This window comes from Pan troglodytes, chromosome 5 (assembly GCF_028858775.2).
Source record: "Pan troglodytes isolate AG18354 chromosome 5, NHGRI_mPanTro3-v2.0_pri, whole genome shotgun sequence".
Taxonomy (NCBI): domain Eukaryota; kingdom Metazoa; phylum Chordata; class Mammalia; order Primates; family Hominidae; genus Pan; species Pan troglodytes.
The window spans coordinates 107,343,870-107,361,325 of record NC_072403.2 but is presented as its reverse complement, the minus strand read 5'-3'; positions in this window follow the sequence as shown (position 1 = coordinate 107,361,325).

Below are 17,456 nucleotides of genomic sequence, written 5' to 3'. Positions count from 1 at the left end.
CATTTTCTTAATCCAGTCTATCATTGTTGGACATTTGGCTTGGTTCCAAGTCCTTGCTATTGTGAATAGTGCCACAATAAACATACGTGTGCATGTATCTTTATAGGAGCATGATTTATACCCAAAGGATTATAAATCATGAGGCAGTGAGGCAGGGATTTCTTAATGAAGATGTGGCCTAGAGTGGGTGGCAGTGTTCAAATCCAATCTCTGTCATTTAGTTCCTTTATGAAAATTGCCTAACCTCTTTAGACCTACCTGACTTAATTATCATTATTCTCTTTTATAGAGACCCTAAGCAGCTTGACCAATCCTGTAGATAGAAAATGCAGAGATTTATTTGAACATAGATATCTCTAACCCCAAATCACATGCTTTTATCACCACACTAAATGGCCTCTCGTATGCAGAATGAAGTTCAAATTCCTTTCATTTACTCTCTTCACTTCACAATCTTGTCCAGAACTCATGATACCCTTGTGTTTAACCTACAGTGGTGTCTTAGTTGGTCTATAGAAATTGTCCATTCAAACAAAAGTAATTTCAAAATAATTTATATTAAAGGACAAAAGCACAACTCCAAAGATCTTCACAGAATATGGTTGATTTGACAGAAAAGATATAATGACAGTTAAAGAAGAAAACCAGGGTCCCATATCCAAAAAAGATATTTCTATGAGTAGGTCACACAGTATAAGCATTGCCAGGAAACCATTCTCATAAACTTCTTCCTGAGTTTTAACACCTGAAAGCATACTAATGCAAGTTATATCATATGGTCAAGGTGATGTGTAGGCTGTTTTATCTCTGAGTAGGTACTAAAAGTCTATTATGTAACATGTTCACTATTTTGCAGTCACACACCTGCACCATAGTATTGCTTTCTATCAGCTTCCACTCTTCTCAAGCTCTGAAAAATGTATCCTCCGACCTTGAGATGTATTTCTCATCGTATTATCCTCTTTATTTTTTATTATAAAATCACTTCACCTTTAACAATCTGAGGAGAAGCCACTTTAAGATTTATTAAAAACAAAAAAAGCAAAAATTGTGTGATGCAAGAGGTCTCTCAATGGGAAGCAGGAAGAAAAAGTTTGCGAACATTCATGTTGGTGATATTTAGCCAAGTTCTCTTGTAGCCAGTTGTAAGAGCCTGCCGTCCATTTTTTTGTAAATGATGTTCTGTTGAAACATAGCTCCTCTCGTTTATTTAAGTATTGTTCATGGTTGTTGTCATGTTACAGTGGTAGATTTCATAGTTGTAACAGACACCATGTGGTTCATGAAACCTGTAAAATTTGTTACCTGACCATTTACAAAAAAAAAAAAAAAAAAAAAGCTAACCTCTGGATTAGAGGGATAGATAGGTTGGATTAGGAAGAAAATATGAAAAGAAAGCTGAAGAGGCCTGAGCCTGCATCTAAGGAATGTCTGTATACTAGGATTTTTTTTCCCTTTCATTTGAGGATATTACTGGCACTTTTACATTTACAGAGAAAGGATAAAAGGTTCATTAAAGCAGCTTTCTAAAAGGATAGTAGAGATGAAAGTGCATCCTTTAGTTCAGACCTTCTTTCTTTCTATCAGGGAAATAAAAGTAGGAACAGGATACCCCATTGGTTTTCAGCATTTAGCTTTAGGAGACTGTGCAATTTCTGGCTATGGGAGGCATTTCACATAGGTAAAATTCCAGAGATTTCCTGCAACTGGTTTTATAGTTGAATTAGTAAATGTCTATTAGTCAAAAACTTATGAGCATAGATTCTAATCCATTGTCCTAACAAAAATATATAAAAGAAGGGACAGGTGATATAGTTTAACACTATGCTGTATATTTTAAGCTTCACTAAGAAATGGAAATGACAAACAGATGAATTTGGGTGATAATGTTTTAATTTACCTCTCTATTTAAGGATCTAGCCTAATCACATTATCTCCAACAAGGAAGACAAGGCTTAAATTGCAAAAGGAAATTTGGAAAGACTGTCAGCAGTTGAACTAACTATTCTACACATGGGTGACTTCTCAATGACTCCACATCTAATACTGTCTCTAAAACTTTCCATTAAATTAAATGAGTGAATAATTCAAGAAAGAGGCATCTTCCTTAACACTGTCATGTGTTCTCCAGAGGATGCTCTGATGATGTTGTTTTGGCTTTAAGGCTGCATAGGTTTTAAGTTTGCACAAAAACTTTAGATCTCAGAGATGCATTCTAACTGGGAATGTTGTCTCTGAAGATTACATTTCTATTTGGGCATCTGCTCCTACATAAGTATTACTACAATTAAAAAAATGCCAAAACATTTAATAAAAATATTTTAGCATCTAAGTGCCTGATAAAAAAGTCAATTTAAGGAAACCAGATTGTTATCTGATTTGGTGATTTCTTATTCAATTTGGTTCATTCCCATTTCATGTTGAGTTTTTAATTGAAAGTCTTTTTATTTAAAAGACTTTTAAAAGCCTATTACTTGAAAGCAAATGAAAGAAGTTAAAATACATTTTCTATTTTATTATTGTGGAAAAAGCTGACATGATTTAAACAAATAAGTTCTGTTTGTATTTTTCTAAAATATTTAGACCATAAAATAAATTCTTTTCTCTAAATATTCAAGTTTTTTTTTTGTTTTTTTTTTTTTGAGATGGAATTTCTCTCTTGTTGCCCAGGCTGGAGTGCAATGACATGATCTTGGCTCACTGCAACCTCCACCTCCCGGGTTCAAGCGATTCTCCTCCCTCAGCCTCTTGAATAGCTGGGATTATAGGCACCTGCCGCCACGCCTGGAAAATTTTTTGTATTTTTAGTAGGGACGGGGTTTCACCATGTTGGCCAGGCTGGTCTTGAACTCCTGACCTCAGGTGATCCACCTGCCACCTCAGCCTCCCAAAGTGCTGGGATTACAGCCGTGAGCCACTGTGCCTGGGTTTTATGTATGCATCTTGATGTGTTCAACATGAATGTTTGTTTTGATTATTGACAACTTGCTTAAGATCACAAATAAAAATGAGTAAAAAAGTATGTTTCTCTGAGAGACTTACAGGAATAATGTAATGATGGTTTTCCATGCAGTTCATTCTTGACTTTCTAAAGTTTGTAGTACAGTTTCAAGATGAAATTCCAGTTGAATTTATAAAATATTTGAACATCAAAAACTTAATAAATCTTACTTACAGATTCTAGGAAGAACATTTTTCATGCTCTTCATATACTCCACTCCTCACATTCAGAATCCCTGAGCAATAATGTGAACTAACCATCTTCATTTAACTAAATGTTATTTATAAATGTGTCAAGACTAGCTAAATAAAAGTTACATTCTCCAAATGACTCTGTCTTAGGAAATATCTGTAATATAACAAACAGTCTCTCAGACCACAGTGCAATCAAATTAGAACTCAGGATTAAGAAACTCACTCAAAACCGCACAACTACATGGAAACTGAACAACCTGCTCCTGAGTGACTACTGGGTACATAACGAAATGAAGGCAGAAATAAAGATGTTCTTTGAAACCAATGAGAACAAAGACATAACACACCAGAATCTATGGGACACATTTAAAGCAGTGTGTAGAGGGAAATTTATAGTACTAAATGCCCACAAGAGAAAGCAGGAAAGATCTAAAATTGACACCCTAACATCACAGTTAAAAGAACTAGAGAAGCAAGAGCAAACACTTTCAAAAGCTAGCAGAAGGCAAGAAATAACTAAGATCAGAGCAGAACTGAAGGAAATAGAGACACAGAAAACTCTTCAAAAAATTAATGAATCCAGGAGGTGGTTTTTTGAAAGGATCAACAAAATTGATAGACCACTAGCAAAACTAATAAAGAAGAAAAGAGAGAAGAATCAAATAGACGCAATAAAAAATGCCAACAGACATATGAAAAAATGCTCATCATCACTGGCCATCAGAGAAATGCAAATCAAAATCACAGTGAGATACCATCTCACACCAGTTAGAATGGCAATCAATAAAAAGTCAGGAAGCAACAGGTACTGGAGAGGATGTGGAGAAATAGGAACACTTTTACACTGTTGGTGGGATTGTAAACTAGTTCAACCATTGTGGAAGACAGTGTGGCAATTCCTCAAGGATCTAGAACAAGAAATACCATTTGACCCAGCCATCCCATTACTGGGTATATACCCAAAGGATTATAAATCATGCTGCTATAAAGACACATGCACACGTATGTTTATTGCGGCACTATTCACAATAGCAAAGACTTAGAACCAACCCAAATGTCCATCAGTGATAGACTAGATTAAGAAAATGTGGCACATATACACCATGGAATACTATGCAGCCATAAAAAATGATGAGTTCATGTCTTTTGTAGGGACAAGGATGAAGCTGGAAACCATCATTCTGAGCAGACTACAGCAAGGACAGAAAACTAAACACTGCATGTTCTCACTCATAGGTGGGAATTGAACAATGAGAACACTTGGACACAAGGTGGGGAACATCATACACTGGGGCCTGTCGTGGGGTGGGGGGAGTGTGGAGGTATAACATTAGGAGAGATACCTAGTGTAAATGATGAGTTAATGGGTGCAGCACACCAACATGGCACATGCATACATATGTAACAAACCTGCACATTGCGCACATGTACCCTAGAACTTAGTATAATAAAAGTATAATAAAAATAAATAAATAAATAAAAATATCTGTAAGGATTCTAAAACCAAATTGATTGTGATATATCTATGGGTGAAATTTGCTGCCAATATGAATACAAAATGAGAAAACTGGCATTATTTCATATTTTAAATAGTAGGAAAAATCTGAGTTTATTAAAAATACTGAACAAAATATTTTAAAACTAACGAATACTATCCAAAATTTCTAAATCATCTAGTTTTCATTTCAGAGGATACTATTTGTCAGTCCTCCCTCTGCTTTTCCTTTATTTATTGGAAATGGCCACAGCTATTTAATACAATGTGCCTAAAGACATATTTTGTGAAATGAACACACCATTTTCTATAGTAGCAACATGCTAGAAATGCATTTTAGACCTGATATAAGTCGTTTAGTTTATTCTATTTTTATTTGCCTATGTATACTCGCTTCTGCAGCTCAGATTTCTCTAAGGAGAGAATAAAGTAGGAAATCTAATTTAAAAGTATAAGCTGTGAGCAGTTGAGGTTTAATTCAGGAATTTATAGACTCACCACTGGCAATAAGCTCTGAGGAGTACATCTAATATACTGCATTATGGCATCATCATTCAATGTGTTGTATGTAAGTGCTTGTCAGCATTTCTATTTTAGACTCCTATTTCCTGGTGTTCATGATTTGATCATTAAGAATTGCTGGGGCTTGAACAAACAATTTGTGAAGATTTAGTTTTGCAGCAAATTGTATAATTTTCATTTCTGAGCAGTAGAATGAATAACAAAGTTGCATGAAGAATAAAATCAAGTCAACGAAGTTGTACTTAGGACTTCACCTTGTAAAAGAAGCGGAGGGAGAAATCATCTTGTGTGGATTGTGCATTAAATGTTCTGAATAAATAAATGGGAGAATGTATCAAGAAGTTGAGCTTGGAATTAAGAGGAAAGGCCAATTGAAAATGAAGAAAATATTTTTTTAAAGCTTTGTTGAAGTATACAATACACATTTAATGCAATAATCTTTGTTTAGTAGGACAATGCTATGGAGAGAAATACAATGGTAAGCTTTTGCGAAATGAGTTATATAAAAATGTAGTCTGTTAATATCTGACAAGTCCAGGAATGATGAGCTTTGTGCTTCTTTGTGGTTGTGGTCAATAAACAATTGCTCTGTTGGAGAGGCTTACATGTCACCTCAGAGAGTGGTGACTCCAAGCTTACATCCCAGCATTAAACCAGACAAAAACACAGACAAAATGTGTCTCTTATTTCTTTTGCTACAGCAACAAGATTAGAAAGCTGCATAGTAACAGTAGATGTAAAAGCCAATAATCCGATATTATAGTATAGAAAGAGACAGAAAAAGAGTCCCATAATATTGCCGTGCTATAGTCTATGGTTCCCTTAACCAACTGTGGACACCAATTGGGTTTAATTAACTCTCCTTCTTTTCAGGAAAGTACCATAATTCCAACTTCTTGAATTTTCTATGTATGTTCATAAACTATGATTCCATTCTATGGCATAGTTACATACTGCAGATTGGGTTCCAGATCTAGCTAGGTCAATTACAATCTCCTTCCCAAGAATTTGGAATTAGGAGCAAAGGAGAGAGAGACAGAGGACAGTATTTTGCTTAGAGAAAGACAGGGGAGCAGACATGCAGAGAGATGTAAAGATAATAGAGTAGAATCCTAATAGGTTCCTGGTTCTAATTTGTTCCTGAGGTTGAGCTGCCTATCTGTTCTTGGATTCTCTTGATACTCCAGTGTCCATTAAATAAATCCCCTTCTTGAGCTAAAGCTTCTTAGCTTCCATTACTTGAGCTGGGATCCTAACAAATATACAAGTTAACAAGACAATACCGATAAAGTGGCAGCCATTCAGTTTCACAAAGTTATAAGACTTGATTTATTTCTTTGATCTCCCATATATTCATCTTTATATACTGGGGATCAACTTAACTATTAACTGTCAATTGGTTAATTGATCTTGGTGTCTTATTTAAAAACAATCCAGATTAATTGAAGCCTATTTTTGTCACCATGATTTTTCTAATTTCCCTCCTTTAATTACCTGTTGCTTTACTTGTTTCTTAGCATAATTTTTTTTTCAATATCTGAACTCTAAAGCCCTATTATTTAGGTGAGATATAAAATCTTCAGTGTGATCTATGTCTTTGTGTTTAGATTCTTTTGATTATAGAAAACAAAGGTAATACAGAAAGAATAAAAACCTCAAATTGAATTAAAGAATAAAGGGTATTTTTCAAATCTGGGCAAAAAGATAGTAGTTATTTCTGAGGAAACCAAATCTAGTTACATTTTTAGGCCCCCATCTCTTGTGGCCCCCAAAAACTCTAGATTCTTTCAATGAGGTAACAAAATGACTGCAGTAATTCTAGCTTTCCTATAACACATTATACCACACAGAGGAAAATTGAGACTATTGTCCAGTAGTTCCTGGAAAAGGCATGGGACTTTTTTCTATGCTTTGTCCTATACTGGGTCAGATGACCATCTGGGCCTAAAAGAATAAAATATACAAAATTTGTTTAAACCAGTAAGGCTTCACTCTTAAAGTCAAGAAAAAAAGAAAATTTCAACCAAAATGCAGTTCTGACAATAGGGGAGACAAAACCTCTCAAAAGATAATCATACCATCCCTAGTGATATAAAGAGGAAAAAGATGTTGGGAAGGCAATTAGTAAATGTTGATGGTACCATATGTCTGCATTATTTCACAGAAGCCAGGTCACTTTAGAGATCTTGGATCAGGTGGTATGAAATCTCCTCCATTTGCGTAAGAAGATAAACAATGGATGGGCTTCCAAATCAGAAAGATGCAGGATATAGGAAATCTTATGGTGACATAGGTAGTAATTAAACAAACAGGGAATTGTGAGAATACAGACCACTAGAACCAAGGCAGGAAGGTCACAGAACTGCTAAAGCAGAAAATGGCAATAGTAGGAAAGCTGGGAGAATGTGAGCACGCCAGACTGGGATAGAGCTCCCTTGGCCTCAGGAAAATGGAGGAATCAATCTTGAAAGAGAAGAGAGTCTCAGAAGCATTTGCTAATAAGCAGAATATTATAATTTGCAAATGGAGGGAAGGATTGGGTTCAAACTTCAGAATGTAAGTAAAATTATACCAGATGACAGATGCATTCCTTCATCCCTTCACTCACCCATTTTACAAGTTTTTATTGTGTACCTACTGTGTCAGGTTCCATGTTGACTTCAGAAAGCACAAATGTAGACCAGACAGGATTCTGACATGATAATGCTTATAGTTAAGGGAATTTACAATTACATTATAAAAGATACTCTGAAAATGTCTACCCAGGTTACTCTGAGAGAAAATAAGAAGGGCAGCTCATTCATCCTACAGATGGAAGTCTTGGAGGGCTTCTGACAGTATGGATTCTGAGCAGAATCCTGATAAATTAGTAAAGCTGGGCAAAGTATTCTGTACAGAAGAACTGCTTTTGTACAGATCCTGATATAATAATCAGATCAGTCATCTTCCTATTTTCCTCTCCAGTGACAGAAAATAATTATATTATTCAAGAGGAATAATAGATATGATCTTCATAAACTGAGGTCTGAGGACCCCCAAATAGTCTATAAAGGTCCTTGTTATGGACTAAATATTTATAACCCCCTCTCACAATACATATGTTGAAACCTAACACCCAATGGGATGGTATTAGGAGGTGGGGCCTTTGGGAGGTAATTACATCCTCAATTGGAGCCCTTATGATAGGATTAGTGCATTTTAAGAAGAGAAATGGGAAAGCTTGTTTCTCTGCTTTCTGCCATGTGAAGACTCAGCAAGAAGATGATTATTTGCAAACCAGGAAGAAAAGCCTCACCAGATACCAAATTGCTAGGTACCTTGATCTTGGACTTCCCAGACTCCAGAACTATGAGAAATAAATGTTTGTTGTTTAAGCTACTCAGCCTTAGGCAATTTGTTATAGCATTTTGAACTGAGTAAAACAGATTACAAAAAGTCTGTGAACTACCATTACCCCCACCAAATGTGTTTGTGTGCGGGGTCTTTATCTGAACAAACATTCTAACACAATTATCATATCTGCACAGGAGTCTATGACACAAAACAGTTCATGAAGAAAATTTAAAATTTCTGCTCTGTGGAAGATACTGCCAAGAGAATGGGAAGTTGGGAGATGATAGTTGTGAAAGATATATATGATTAAAAAAACCTGTTTCCAGAATATATAAAGAACACTTAAAAATAAAGTAATAAAATAAAATCTCAAAAATAAAATAATAAACAACCCAATGAAAAATGGGCCAAAGACCTCCATAGAATCTTACCAAAGAAGATATACAGATGGCAAATAAGCATATGAAAAGATATTGCATGTCTACATCATCAGGGAAAGGCAAGATTAAGATGACATGACAATGGGACATCACTACAAACCTATCAAATGGCCAAAATCCACAACACTGCCAACAAAAAATGCTGGCAAAAATGTGAAGCAACAACGAAGCCCATTCATTGCTGATGGGCATGCAAAATGGTACCACCCACTTTGGAAGACAGTTTGTCAGTTTCTTACAAAACTACACTTAACTGTTACCCACACAACACTGCAATCCCTCTCCTTAGTGTTTACCCAAAGGAGGTGAAAGCTTATATCCATACAGAAAGCTGCACATGGATGTTTATAGCAGTTTTATTCATACTTGCAAAAACTTTGAGCCAATCAAGATGTCTTGCAGTCGGTGAATAAACAGTGTTGCCTCCAGTCAATGAAATCTTACTCAGTGCAAAAAAAATAATAAGCTAACAAGCTACAAAAATACATGGAGAAAACTTAAATGCATACTACTACTTCTTTCACTACTAAGTGAAAGAAGTCAATATGAAAAGTCTACATGCTATATGATTCCAAATATATGACATTCTGGAAAACGCAAAACTGTGGAGAAAGTAAAAACAGCAGTGGTTGCCAAGAGTTGGAGGGGGAGGGATGAATAGGTAGAGGACAGAGAATTTTTAAGGGCAGTGAAAATACTCTGTGTAATACTATAATGCATATCATTAGTATACATTTGTCCAAACCCACCTTGCACAGGAGTGAACTTTAATGTAAACCATGAACTTTGGGTAATAATGTGTCAATATGGGTTCATCAGTTGTAACAAATCTACCACTTGGTGCAGGATGTTGATAGTGTGGGAAAGCAGAGAGCATATGGGAACTCTGTACCTTCCTCTTAATTTTACTGTGAACCTAATACTGCTTTTTTAAAAAAAAAGTAATAATAAAGTCTTAATTTTTTTTAAGACAGAAAACTTCAACAATGCTAGCTTTTTAAATGTTCCTTCATTATTTATACCCTTTAAAAACTTTAATTCTACTCTTAGAACAGAGCTTTCTGCAAACTGCCTCCACTGTCCTCTCACTTTCCCAGATTGCATTTTCTCCTTGGGACTACTTCCTGGTGTTTTGTTTTGGAAGGTAGAGAGAGAAAACTGCAAACATTGCTTTTTGTTTGACTTTAACTGCTGCTGTAGTTCATTTTATTTGGACATGAATTGGAGGTAGCACCAATGTGCTCCACTGATGAGTGGCCTGCCTCCGTGGAGATCCTGGAATCCTAAGGAGATGGGCTGCCTGTCCCTACTGAACTCCAAGTAGTGACATCTCAACACCTGCTATGACACATGTGCCTCCCTTGTTTGCTATGCAATCTAGTCTTGGCACTTCATTTCTTCTATCCTCTTTACAGACATGATGGATCCATGGATTCATTCCATAGTCTCTGGAAGCTAGGAGTTGGGAAGTTAAGAGTGTGGTACTGATCATCTTTCCATATGGTAGTTTCCCCTCCAGACCAACTGACCCAAGTTTTTTTTCTCCTGTGCTAGATGTGGTACAGAGAATTTATTAAACCTACTGCCTAAGCTATGCAATAAAGAGTGAAATTTTAGTCCTCCCTTATTGAAGAAAACCCCAATATCTTTGAGCCTTTTTTCTCCACTTTCTTTGTCCCTTTCCCACTTTCTTTGGATTAGGAGAAGAGGAATATTATCTCTCCTGCTCTTGGAGGAGGGAGAAAACAGCCTTTCTTCATAAACAGTGTACTCCTCACAAGGTTGAGGGATTTCTTTCTTTTACTTAAGATGATGGGGTGGTGATCTAGTGGAGGTAAATTCTGGCATCTGACAAGAGACCCAGTAAATGTGGTTTCAATTGCTAGAGACTCCTTTACAATATGGCATGGTTTGCTATTTTCAACATACTCATACCTGGATTACTCTCTCCAGGGCTCACAGCTGGGCCCATTGTTCAACGTACTTGAAGATCCAGCCTCCTTCAAGTTCACTAGACAATCAAGAGGGAGAAATGAAACAGTACAGTCAAGCACCACAGAGTGAGGCATATTAACAATTAAGCTTCTCTCTTTTTGAAGGTGGATATAAAGCCTTAGTATAGATCCATGTGCCATTCATTATTGATGAGATGCAGGTATTTCCCAGTTATGCTAGTGTGGCTCTGAAGCAGCTGAGAACTGAAGTTGATATTGCAGATTCATTGCCTTAGGTCACATGGGCTACACAGTGTCTTTGTGAGCTGGAAATGAGGAGTGGGTGGGACAGAACACAGCACTGTGCTCAAAGGAGTGGGAGTCACCATCGAGTCCCTGCTGAGCTGGCAAAGGAAATATTTAATAAGATGAACTATGGGGCCTGTGTTGATCCTGGTCTACTTTTCATTTACCTGAATGGATAACTGACAGTCAGGAGGCAAGCATTCTATTCAGCAGCTACTTTGGATATTACTACCAGATTTTTAAATTTAACCACAGAATGAGACAGACTGCTGATGCCTATTTCCTCTTTCAAAATACCTTTTTCCAATTAATCTGTAAGCGACCTCATTTTAGACTCTGTAGTGGAAAATTGCCACTTACTATTTCCTATCCATAACCTGCACCACATTTCCCATTTGTAGTGTGGGGGAAATTATCTTATGTCTTAGTGAAAAGCAGAATTTGCTACCTAAATCCAAGGCCGAAAACATGAATGCTCACGTTTGCCAGTGCCTCTTTGAAACGTGAGCGTGACCACCTGACCTAGGCTTGGCTGCTCAGATGCACCCACCCTGAACATTGATGGAAAGAAACAAGGTGGTGGTGTGTTGCGGGAAGTCAGGGACCCTGAACAGAGGGACCGGCTGAAGCCATGGCAGAAGAACATAAATTGTGAAGATTTCATGGACATTTATTAGTTCCCCAAATTAATACTTTTATAATATCTTACGCCTGTCTTTACTGCAATCTCTGAACATAAATTGTGAAGATTTCATGGACACTTACCACTTCCCCAGTCAATACCCTTGTGATTTCCTATGCCTGTCTTTACTTTAATCTCTTAATCCCATCATCTTCGTAAACTGAGGAGGATGTATGTCACCTCAGGACCCTGTGATGATTGCGTTAACTGCACAAATTGTTTGTAGAGCATGTGTGTTAGAACAATATGAAATCTGGGCACCTTGAAAAAAAGAACAGGATAACAGCAATGTTCGGGGAACAAGAGAGATAACCTTAAATTCTGACTGCTCATGAGCCAGGCAGAACAGAGCCATATTTCTCTTCTTTCAAAAGCAAATGGGAGAAATATCGCTGAATTCTTTTTCTCAGCAAGGAACATCCCTGATAAAGAGAATGTGTCCCTGAGGGTAGACCTCTAAAATGGCCACTTTGGGGGTGGCTGTTTTTTACGGTTACAGCTGTAGGGATGAAATAAGCCCCAGTCTCCCATAGCGCTCCCAGGCTTATTAGGACGAAGAAATTCCCACCTAATAAATTTTGGTCAGACTGGTTGTCTGCTCTCAAACCCTGTCTCCTGATAAGATGTTGTCAATGACAAAGTGTGCCGAAACTTCATTAGCAATTTTAATTTCACTCCAGTCCTGTGGTCCTGTGATCTTGCCCTGTCTCCATTTACCTTGTGATATCTTATTACCTTATGAAGCATGTGATCTCTGTGACCCACACCCTATTCGTACACTCCCTCCCCTTTTGAAAATCACTAATAAAATCTTGCTGGTTTTGCGGCTTGTGGGGCATCACAGAACCTGCTGACATGTGATGTCTTCCCCAGACACCCAGCTTTAAAATTTTTCTCTTTTGTACTCTGTCACTTTATTTCTCAGACCAGCCGACAGACACTTGGGGAAAATAGAAAAGAACCTATATGAAATATCGGGGCTGAATTTCTCCTGATAGTGGTGGGTGATGGCTACACTGGTGGCAACATCTAATCTCCAGGTTCAGCAATGGCAGATTTTTTCAGTGGGGCTTGAAGTGCAGCCTCCCTGGTTTGGACCAATTTCTGAGCTTGTTTACCCAGCATTCCAGGTGATTCTGTGAACTATTTCTAATCCTATTCTTCTTAAATCAGCCAAAGACAATTTCTACACTTGCAACTAACATGATAAAGTGAAATTTTTCTCACATGGCTTAAGAGGAACACCATATTATTCCTGGCTGAAAAAGGTCAGTGAATTTCTATTATCCACTTTTTTTCTTTTTGAGACAGAGCCTTGCTCTGTTGCCTGGGCTGGAGTGCAGTGGTGTGATTTTGGCTCACTGCAACCTCAGCCTCCTGGATTCAAGTGATTCTTCTGCCTCAGCCTCCCAAGTAGCTGGGACTACAGGTGTTTGCCACCAGGCCCTGCTAATTTGTGTATTTTTAGTAGAGACGAGCTTTCACCATCCTGGACCCAAGTGATCTGCCCACCTTGGCCTCTGAAAGTGCTGGGATTACAGACATGAGCCACCTTGCCTGGCCTCTACTATCTGCTCTTACTGCTGACTTTTCTCTCTAGTGATTTTGTTACCCAGGGCTATATTCTGGTCAATCATTTTATTTGGTAGAAAATAAACTCAATAAATGACAGATTTAGAATATAGAAGAAAGAAAATTAATATAGTTATGTTTATTAGGTAAATATCATTTTCTTAAGGAAATACTTTAAAAAATTAATTGTACTTATAGAGGTGAGTGCATTTATTAGTGATGATAAAGGTGCACACATACATCAAAACTTATGTGATGATACATTTGAATATGTGCAGTTTATTATATGTCAATTATACCTCAATAAAGCTGTTAACATTTTTATAGCATGCAAATACTTCATTAGTAAAATTTACGTTTGTAATTAATATTTATAAATCTTTATATTACATAAATTGTCCAAAGAATATTGTTACAAAAGAATTTGTAAAGAATATACATAATTGAAAGATGTAAATGTTACAGGATCTTTGGGGTGTCGCTTCACCTGCCAGAAACCTCTGTCGCCAGTGGCGCCTTTCCCTGAGTTTTGCTCAAGGCCAATGGGCTTTTTCCACCCACTTGGCCTGGCAGGCTGCACTTGGCTTGTGCTACTGGCATGGATCCCACACCTGTCAGGGGCCAGCCAGGTATGGAGTGGTGAGGGATGTGTGAGTGAGTGTATGGTCTGGCCATTGTGCACAGCTAGGCACACCAGCTGTGATGAGGTGGGCAGCTACAGGTGCCGGCACAGGCACCGGCTCCTTGTGATGCTGTGGCTTGTCCAGGCATACCACAAGCAGCTTCCACGGTTATGACCAGGGAACGTGGTGGTGCCTGGAAGCTTGGAGATGCCAAGAACCTCACAGCCTCAAAGAGGGTGTCACAGCCCTGCCTCTCAGAGTTCCTAGGTCTAGGCTCCCTGAAGGGGCACAGCTCTTCTCTCCTTCTCTCTTCTCTCCTTCTTGTCATCTGCAAGGTGCTGAGCAAGGGGTGTATTTCAGCTGCGTTTGTGTTACAGCTCTTTAGTCCCGCCATTTGGCTGGTCCTGAGTTCTTGTCCTGCATCCAGAAAGAATGAGGTATGCAGACAAGTGGAGGGAGAGCAAGGTGAAGAGGAGCTTTATTGAGTGGCAGAGCAGCTCAGAGGAGACCCACATTGGGTAGCTCCTCTTTGCAGGCAGAGTGTCCTGAGTGTTCAGCTCTTAGCAGAGAGGAGACCATGGGGTGGATAGCTCTTCTCAGCTGGTCATCTTGCTGTTTCCTAGAGTCTGGCTGAGTTTTGGGCTTTTATGGGCCACAGAGGGGAGGAAGAATATGCCAATTGGTCCATAGGTGGCCATGGGTGGGCCCAGAAAAAGCACCACAAGTTCCCTTTCCAGTCTATGGGACCAGCAGCCCAGCCCCCAGGCTTCAGGATCTCCCTGATTTGAAGGTGGGGCTTCATGTGGGACCTGCCTCCTTCCACCCAAGAGCCAGTGTGCCTCATATGCTGCTGTTCATGGTGCTTAGGCTGTTCATACCAAGGGGCACCTTCAGGTCAGCACTGAGCTGCCCTCAACACCCCCTTGACCTCCTTCCCATGCTTGTCAGTGCCCAAAGTGTGGAGGGGGCTGATGCACTAGTGGGCTGGTGTGTCAGTGCTGCCCTGAGTGTATGCACACTCAAGTGGGCAGTGACAGGGCCTGGGCTCAGTCTCAAACTTGCTTGGATATCAGAGTGGGTACTGGGAGTGGGGAGAGGCCAGGCAGTGGTAACAGACACCTCTGAGCCTGCAGTGGGGTCCTTCCCAGTCCCTGAGAGTGTAGAGATGCCCAGGTCCACAGCCACAGCTTGGGTGCCTACAGCTGCACCTGGGAGGGCAGGGGGGTTTCTGCCTGCTCCTGGCCCCCAAGAGTACGGGGAGTCCTGGGTCCACAGCTGTGAGTTGGGTGGCTGCAGCTATGCCCAGGAGGGCAGGGCTCCTGCCTGCTCCTGGCTCCTGCAAGCTCCCTGGAGCACACAACTCTGGCCATGCCTCCACAACTGAAGCTGGTGTCATGGCAGCAGCCACTCTACATGGGCCATGGCTGCCATCATTAAGTGGTATTTTGACATCGTTAATTGCCTTAATGTATCATTTGGGGAATATAAGAGCCTTCTCAATGAAGGAATTTTTTTCTGATAAAGGAAAAAGTGGACCCTGCCGGAAGAGATAGGCCTGGCACGCTTACAGCTGGCTGTGATGTTTTCTTATTTAACATTAATAATTTCACAGAGAAGGCCACTATATAACGATGATGGATTAAGACAAACACAATATCAATTTGTAAAAATCATAAACATTGTCGAAGCCAAAATACAACTAAAGATCTCTCTGTCCTAGCTGATATGAGTAACTTTTGCTTTTTTGCCAAGTCACAGCCTAAGTCCCACTGTATTCTTCTCAGCTCCTAGAAAAAAGTTTTCTGGACAGCATCTGTTCTACAACAGAGCCCTGCTACCTGAATGCTTTTCCAAACTTGCCTAACACAAGCCACAATCCTATAACAAGTCCTTCTTAACCCTTTCTTACTAAGACATCCCACATCTCCTATGATGTGCTTTTTCCTTTGCAATAAGTGAATAAATACAAATTTGTTCAATTACAGATATGTTTCTGTTAGTCTTTGATTGAAAGGCATTGGTACTTCAAACGTAAATTTTGCATACTTTAAAAAGTACACCTTAAAGGAAAATCATATCTGCATTTATCATGAATGCTTGCTTCTCAGGAACATTTTTCCAATCAAGATATTATATGCAATGAGTAATGTGTTCCCAAAATTTTCTCAAAATTACAAAACTTAATGTGACACAAATAGGTAATGATTTATGTTGTCTACCAGAAATCAGAATTAAAAAAATACATTTTGCAGGTGTCTTTTTGTAAAGATGTTTTTCTCTGCTGCCTTGTAGTTCTAGTATTAATTTTAGAATCATAGAAGCAAATTATACTCGTAAGGAAGAAGGCAGGTGCTATTCTGTTGCCTGAATGTTGCTTTGCTCTTTAGATTTAACTCTAAATGTAATTGTTAACATGTAGAAAAAGCCCAGATCATTTTTTTACTTCAATAAAAAAATGCAATTGAATCTTTTATTTGAAGACAATCTTATTTATATGACAGAAAAGCTCATATTCCTACCATAACAAATCCAAAGAAAAGAATTCTTTTGGCCTAACAAAACTGAATTTGTAGAAGTCATGTTGATATTACTATAATTTTTAAATATTTCTGGCCTGGAATGTAACTGTATATCACCTTTTTTCTTTGATAATATTTAAAAACCAATATGCAGGTGGGAATAGTTATAGATTTCTCATTAAAGGTAAATTTTATGCTGAAGAAATATACTTTTGCCTTTCATCAATCATGTTGCTGTCAGCTATCAGCTTTGCACCAAACTTTATAAATTTTACAGAAACAAGGAGTGGAAGGCCTCTGAGTGAAAAAAATAAGGGGTGGGGGGCTTTAGTGCCACTAGTTATACCTCAAATAAAGTGACTCATGATGCCTCGACAATACAAAAGGCAAATCTTTTTTATTTTTTAGTTTTGTTACAGTGAAAGCTAGATACTGGGAACTTATAATAAAAGTTCTTTTTAAAAATCCACAAAATATTTGGAAGTGCATTCAGGTATGGGGAATTCATTAGATTTTTAAAAGAAATTATTTTCTATATGTATGTATGATATGATATAGTTTAAAGGGATTTATAAGAGCAGAAAAATATCAGTATATTTGCCTATGTTCACAGATAATAAAATTTAAATAATCTAGGCATATTTAAGTGTTTTGATTCTTAGCAAATACAATTTTTCCTGAGTTATTACTTGAAAAGAGAAAGGCATACTCTTTTCCTACAACAAGAAATGTCAAGAGCTCGTTTCTTATTTAGCACAAATGTCTTGATCACCAAAAGCTTCCATTAGTGACTTGTTAAAAGTAACTTATCAATTGAGTCACATTTCTTAAAGTA